Source organism: Neofelis nebulosa, chromosome 2, assembly GCF_028018385.1.
Source record: "Neofelis nebulosa isolate mNeoNeb1 chromosome 2, mNeoNeb1.pri, whole genome shotgun sequence".
Classification (NCBI taxonomy): Eukaryota; Metazoa; Chordata; class Mammalia; order Carnivora; family Felidae; genus Neofelis; species Neofelis nebulosa.
In genome coordinates, this window is record NC_080783.1 from 207,778,532 (window position 1) to 207,785,793 (window position 7,262).

Below are 7,262 nucleotides of genomic sequence, written 5' to 3' on the forward strand. Positions count from 1 at the left end.
CACATGGGCCTTTCTGAATTTGCTGTCCTGGAACCTTTCATGAGGAATATCAGTTTAGACACATAGAAGCCTCTGGAAGCTAGGAAGCCAAGCCAGGAGCTCACCACCAGACTTTGCCTTCGGTATCCATAGTTTTGGGCGAATCCCTCTCTTCTCAAGGTCCCCAAGATACCCTAAGATCCCTGGGGCTGACAGGAAGTGATCTTCCTTACCTGTAAGGCTAGGAGCCCAGTAAATCCAGGTACCAAACCAGTTTTTTTCAAGACAGCTTTATGAGCATTGGCTCCATAAATTCAACCTTAGGTTCTTAAAACTGTCTTGTCATATCTGATTCTATGCACATCATTCTCAAATATGACATGCCCATCAGAGTCCTGGTTATATAGCCAACATTTCCACCGATGATCTGTTACAAGGACTGATGCTTATGAAACTCAGGCAAATCATTATATCGCCATGGAAATAAGAATACTCAAGAAGAGTTTCTGAATGTTGAAGGGAGCAGGTAAGGAGAAAACATAACTATGTCATTTCTGTTTACAGAAGTATAGTCTACCAAATTGTCATGAGCACAGACAACTTTCAAGACAAGAAAAAGCAGCTTGTGATATCTGGAAAGTAGAACACTAAAGACCTAGCCATGTTCTAATGATCCTCCCTAAACTGATTCTTGCTCTTGGGGACAAGAGTCAGGGACAGGGCCCAGTCAAACCGAGGCTTAGAGGAGCCTGGGTAAAGTTTGGTTAAGGAGAGCCTATATTGGTAACAAAGTTACAGGGGTTGTACTGGGTTTAAATGGTGGAGAGGTAACACATTGTAAGAAAATGTTCTATCGTAAAAAATGACAACTGTTTCAAACAAATGTTTTCATTAAAAGGGAAAGTTATAAAATGTACATGGGTTTTGTGAAGAAGATGGTAATATATAAATCCGTGTTTATTAGGAGGGCATACCCCCTACACCTTTACCGCGGAGGCACCGTCCCAAATTTAGAGATGTATAAAATTAGGGCCAAGAACACAGGTCATCTGAGTCTGTGGATGTTGACAAGCTATACCCACGGGTATATGTGAGTATATCAAGTAAGCTCATCTTTTGTGACCAATGCAGCCTCCTGGTGTCCCCACACCTTACTGCTTTCTGCCTCACCCCGAGAGCTTGTTTACAAATCTAGTTTTCTGGGGGCGCCTGGATGGCTCGGTCGGTTAAGCGCCTGACTTTGGCTCAGGTCATGATCTTATGGTTCATGAGTTCAAGCCTTGTGTCGGGCTCTGTGCTGACAGCTCAGAGCCTGGAACCTGCTTGAGATTCTGTGTCTCCCTCTTTCTCTGCCCCTCCCCTACTCGTGTGTGTATGTGGGTGTGTGTGTGTGCGCGTGTGCCCACGCGCGCCCACGCGGTCTTTCTCTCTCTCTCTCTCTCTCAAAAATAAATAAAACATTTAAATAAATACATAAATAAATAAATAAAGCAAATACAGCTTTCTGGTCCCCGGACCGGAAGTTATGATCCAGCAAAGGCTGGAAGTGCAGAAACTCGAGATCTCTGACTGGTTGCAGGTCCTGCTTGCTCCAGGCCCAGCGTGGGGCTCCCTACAGGCACTGCCTCACCTACAACCGCAGCTACTCCCGCCTGAGAGCTCGACTGGCGGTGCTCCCCACGGGGTCACTACAACCACAGAGTCACCGACAGCCACGTCCAATGTGGTAAGGGGCAGCCTGGGGCCACCTTCTGCCCTGGTCGCCAACCTTGACCCATAGGGTTTGTGCTTAGAGCCAACCGGTTGGAGTCAAACTCTTGGGTTTGGGTTTGGGGGTCCTCTCCCATAATAGGTGCCATTATTGAGTGCCTACTGTTTGTCAGGCACCACACCGGCTAATTTATGTGCATCATGTCATCAAATATTCCCAACAGCCTATGCAGGAAGGTGTTATTAGCCTGTTTGGCAGCTGAGGAAACTGAGGCTTAGAGAATTGGAGTCACAGGCCTGAGGTCACATGGCGAGGAAATACACAGAGATACCTCCTGAGCCACCGTCTGGGCCAAAGCCCTTAAACACTGGCTCCCCAAGATTTATTTAAACTCATGGCTTGGCTCTCTGTTTCCCAGTGAGGAGCCAAACACCTGTGTTTATGTCCAGTTCCTCCGCTGGGTGGTTCCAGAATGTTCAGGGACTGATGCCATCACAGGCTTGGACGTCCATGACCAGAAGAAGCCCAGTTCTGATCTAATGCCTGAGGAGAAGGATGAGGGGGTCCAGGGCACCGGGCCCCAGGGGCGCCTTTAGGGGTTTGTGCAATTAAGGCCAAGACAGATGCCGGCAACTTCAGTCCCAGACAGGCCCTGAGAGGTCATGTGCACAAGGGTTTCTCGAATCCTTTTGATGGCAACTCATAGAATGTAATAACATTTACACCTGTACCCAGTCAACACCCCCCCCCCCACACACACACACACACCACAACAGAGGACAATTGGCTGAAGCAGCACTTTACCACTTGTGATATAGTCACACATGCATCAAGAAGCACACACACGCACACATACACACGCACACACACACGCACAAGCACACACGCACACACGCACCAGATGCAACCCTCCGGACTGATTTCATCATCCACTAGTGGACCAGGGCTACAGTTTAAATTATCTGTCAGGCCTGCTCTTATAGGGGCGCCTGGGTGGCTCAGTCGGTTGGGCAGCTGACTTTGGCTTAGGTGGTGATCTCACCATCGTGAGTTCGAGCCCCACATCAGTCTGCCGGCTATCAGCACAGAGCCTGCTTCAGATCCTCTGTCTCCCTCTGTATCTGCCCCTCCCCTGCTCACTTGCTCTCTCTCTCGCTCTCAAACATAAACATAAACAAACAAACAAAAAAACCCACCTGCTCTTATAAAATGGGAAAGCTGAGGTCAAGAAGGGGAAGGGGTCTGCCCGAGACCACCCAAGACTCATCCGAAGTCAGAACTAGAACCCAGTGTCTGGTTCCCGCTTCTTCTCGTTACCCCAAATTAATTCAGATTAGTAGAACGTTAACCCCACTGAGTGTGGAGGAGGTATTTGGACGGTTTGAGGTTCAAAATCCCAACAGCTAGACAGGGTCTAATCCTGTGCTTCTCAGAGCGTTCGGGACACATGCAAAGCACAAAGTGCCTCTAGGTCACGGCTGTGGCTGTTGGCTCTCACTGAGCCCGTGGGAATCTCCGTGGCCAGCCTCCCCCAAAACCAGGTTTCTGTATTGCGTTCCTAACTCCAACTTCTCGGTGGGGTTCCTGAGATGCAGATGTGAGCCCTGCCTTCTGGGTGTCTCTGGGTGCAGGGGGTCTGACCCGGTCGGTGGACGTCTACTGAGCACCCCCTCTGTGCCAGACCCCATGTGCCAAGCAAGGTATGGGGTGCTGGCCGCAGTGAGGCACAGACCTGCCCCCGGTGAGGTCAGGCCCCGGATCTGCACGTCCCAGGCTCCAATCCCCACTCTGCCTCTCTCTGGTTGTGTGGCCCAGGTTATACACTCAGCCTCAGGTTACTCACCTGTTGAGCGGGATAATTACATCTGCCCATCAGGTTGTTGGGAGGATGAAGTGACATAACCCGTATGAAAGTCCCCGGCACGTGGCAGGCAATCAGCAAGGGGTAGCTTTACGATTATTATTACCAATAAGAGAAAAAAAGCAACTCACAGGTAAGGAGAGGGGGCCACAGCCCAGAAGGGAAGAAACAGAGAGAACGGAGGCAGCGTGGAACACGCAGGGTGAAATGGGAGGAGTGGAGCGTTGGGGAAGAAGAGAATGATTGGGAGATCAAAATGGAAGGGCCGTGCAGCCAGCAGTGGAAAGACCTTAAACGTCAGGCTGAAGAGGCAATGGGGAGCCACTGAAGGCCTTAGAGGAAAGGAGTGGTGCAAGAAAAGATGATTGGGGAGCCCTGACTGATAGCAGCAAACCTCCGCGGGGGCTTTACTTATGCCATAGTTGTGGGCTTTCCGAATTCAGCGGGAAAGGGGATTCTGTCACCATCCTGAGAGACCTCCAAGAGGTGGCAGGATTTCTGAGGCTCCCAAGGAAGGCTTTTGCCACCTGAGTGGGACGCACCGGAGGCGAGCACTCCAGTTACCTTCCCCAGCTGGCACGGGTCCCGGGAGCAAGTCCAGAAGCAGGTGTGCAAGTGGGGTCAGGAGTTGACCTGCATCTGAGCAGGCTCTTGACACACAGGACAGGCTGGGACCTCATTTCAGGAGCAGCTGCAGGAAGTCCACACCCACTGCTAGGGCACTGAGTTCTCTCCAATGGCCCCCTGAGGACACCGCCCCAGCGTGGAGGAACGGCCTGTCCCCTCGCTCAGCACAAGCCCCGACCGGGGAGGCATCAGGGACTGAGTGACCAGGAGGTGAGCCACACCTGTCCAGGCTGTGCCACCAGAGAGGTCAAAATGCTCCCACCACTGTACCGCCTGCCCAGGTCCTCAGTTCTCTCTGTCTCCACCCTGGTCCGTGAACACCTTAAGGGCAGGGACCGCGTCTCATTCATTCCCCTGTTCGTCCAGTGGTTCATTCATTCAACAGACACTTGCGAAGCACCTGCTACATGCCAAGCATGTTGTTAGGCACCAAGAAGCCTACTGTATCCACCAGGGCTTCATCGGAGCCTCAGAACTGCCAGGAGGCACCAACAGATAAAATAAAGGACTTTTCACAGGGGGTTGACTCCCATGATCGTGAGAGCCAGTAAAACAGTCTGTAAAAGGCGGTTTCTTTTTCTGCTGCTGCCGCCGCCTGAAGTTCTGTGGCCCAGGTGACAGGGCAAACTGGACCAGCAAGGATGAACCCATGAGGACAGCCCAGAACACCCTTCGCCATCTCGCCACCTCCAAGGACAGAAGCTGAAGCTGGTGACCCGGCAGGGCCGGGAGTTGCTGCCACCCCAGAGTCTCCCGACCCCGACGCGGTGAGCCAACAGATAGGGGACAACACGTGTCAGCCGTGACAGCGTCTCACGCTCCGATTCCGACTCCGCTCATAAAAACCCTACCACCTCTGTGCCACGGCTGCCTCCACATCTCACGCAGAATGTCCCCAGGGACCCGCACGAACCCGGAATTCTGTGAGGATAGCGTTTCTGGGCAACGTAGGTTCAGCAAAGCTAAGGGACACGGTACAGTTCTAGGATGGTCCACCCCTCAGGGGACCATGGCAACTTTGAGAGATGACCTCCTTGAAGGTTTGCTTGTCATGCAAGAGATAGTCAAATAAGAGTCAAAGCCTCCTCCTAGGTTTCAGCGACCCCTGGATTTCATCTTTTCCCCAGAGCTGCCCACGTAGTGAGAGTGGGTCCAGGGCCACCACGATGGAGGACCTCATGGGGTCCCCCTCTACAGAGGACGAAGCCAGAGCCCCAACCAGACTAACAAGTCAGGGATGGCCTCTGTTATTCAAGGCCCTCGTGGGGCGCCTGGGTCGTTCCATCGGTTGAGCGTCCGACTTCGGCTCAGGTCATGATCTCACAGCTCATGGGTTTGAGCCCCGCATGGGGCTCTGTGCCGACAGCTCAGAGCCTGGAGCCTGCTTCGGATTCTGTGTCTCCCTCTCTGCCCCTCCCTTACTCGATCTCTCTCTCTCTCAAAAATAAGCAAACATTAAAAAAAAAAACTTAAAAACAAACAAACAAACAAAAAAAGAACGTGGAATCCAGAAGATCCTCCCAAGAACCCCCAATGTGGATAAGTCCTTGAATTGCCCCAGATTCCGTTTTCTCTCTCTCTGGGCTGGAGCTGAAGACGGCAGGATAGTGATCAGAACCCAGGGTTTAGAACCAGGATCTGAGGTCTAACTCTAAGTTCTGCTGTTGATGTGCTGTGTGACTTTGGGAAAGTCTCCTAACCTCTCTGGACCTCCATTTCCTGGTAGATAAATAAAAGTCCCCCCCTCCCCCCGAGAGGCCCTTCCAGCTCAAGCCCATCTCAGCCCGTGGTGCTGCTTTCGTAACCTCACAGCAGTCCTTGTCCACAAATGCCTGCCTCGCCTGTCTGAAGCCGGTACTCTGAGCAAGGATGCCCAGTGATAACAGCCTGTGCACAGCCCATCTTGCAGAACTTAGTGGCAAGACAAGTCCTTCCCGTCACCTAACCCTGATGGGAGACGGGAGAAGCCGGGACTGGGGTCCCTTCTCCGTCATCCAGGATACCGCAGTTGGAGAGAAATGGCATTAAAGCGAAGTTCCAAATATCCTACACACCCATTTAAAATTGGATTTGGGAAACGGTTTCGATCAAAAAAGTCTGATGAGCAAATTGGTCATTTGAGCCCCATTCTGTATAACGCTGTCAACTACAGACCCGGGTCCGTGTCAAATGTCTCTAAGACACTGGGACATTCAGAGTCATCTCATAAAATTAAATTTTGTCTTGAAAATGTTCAGCACTGGAGCTTTTAAAATACAGATCCCATTATATCATGCGGTTATTTTGGGGTTTGTCCGCATAAGGAAGCCAAAAGTCCTTTCTTGGAAAGGACTGTCCTTTGCTTTGGAATGTGTCCTGTCTTCCCGCAGTCTCAGTATCAGATGCCCTTTCTTTTATGAACTGATAGATGAGGTGGGTTTTTTAGAATCCTCACTTGGTAAAAATAAGCCCTTCTGCTGAACTCTATTTTTTTAAATGCCCTGCTCTGTGAAATCCCAGAACCTCAGCATTCCCGCTGAGGCTCAAAGTGGCCTTGGGATTCCCACTTTACGTCGCAAGAAATGTGATAGTTGTGTTTGTTGTTGTTGTTGTTGTTGTTTTGTTTTTTTAAGAGAAGCTAGAAATCAGAGAGGTTCGGTAACAAGCCTGAGACCACACAGCTGGAGAAGCCAATGCTGCGATTTGCACGTGGCCCTCTCTGGCCTGGCATGATCGCCAGTTATCTTTTCCCCACCTCCTCAAGGAAAACAGACACCCAGTGCTTGGCCAGGGAGGAACCCCAAGGTTTAACGAGATGAACCCCAAAAAAGGCTTGGATCTTATCCCAGAAAACCTTCTGTTCCTGAGAGTCTGTGGTGAACTTTGAGTTGAGTGTCCCAGCGGCAGAGAGTTTCCAGGGCAGAGGAAAATGCCCATGTGGTTTAATTTGTCTTAAGAATAAATTTTATTTAGGGGTGCCTGCGTGGCTCAGTTGGTTAAGCATCCGACTTTGGCTTAGGTCATGATCTCGTGGTTTGTGAGTTCGAGCCCCGCGTTGGGCTTTGTGCTGAGAGCTCGGAGCCTGGAGCCTGCTTTGGATTCTGT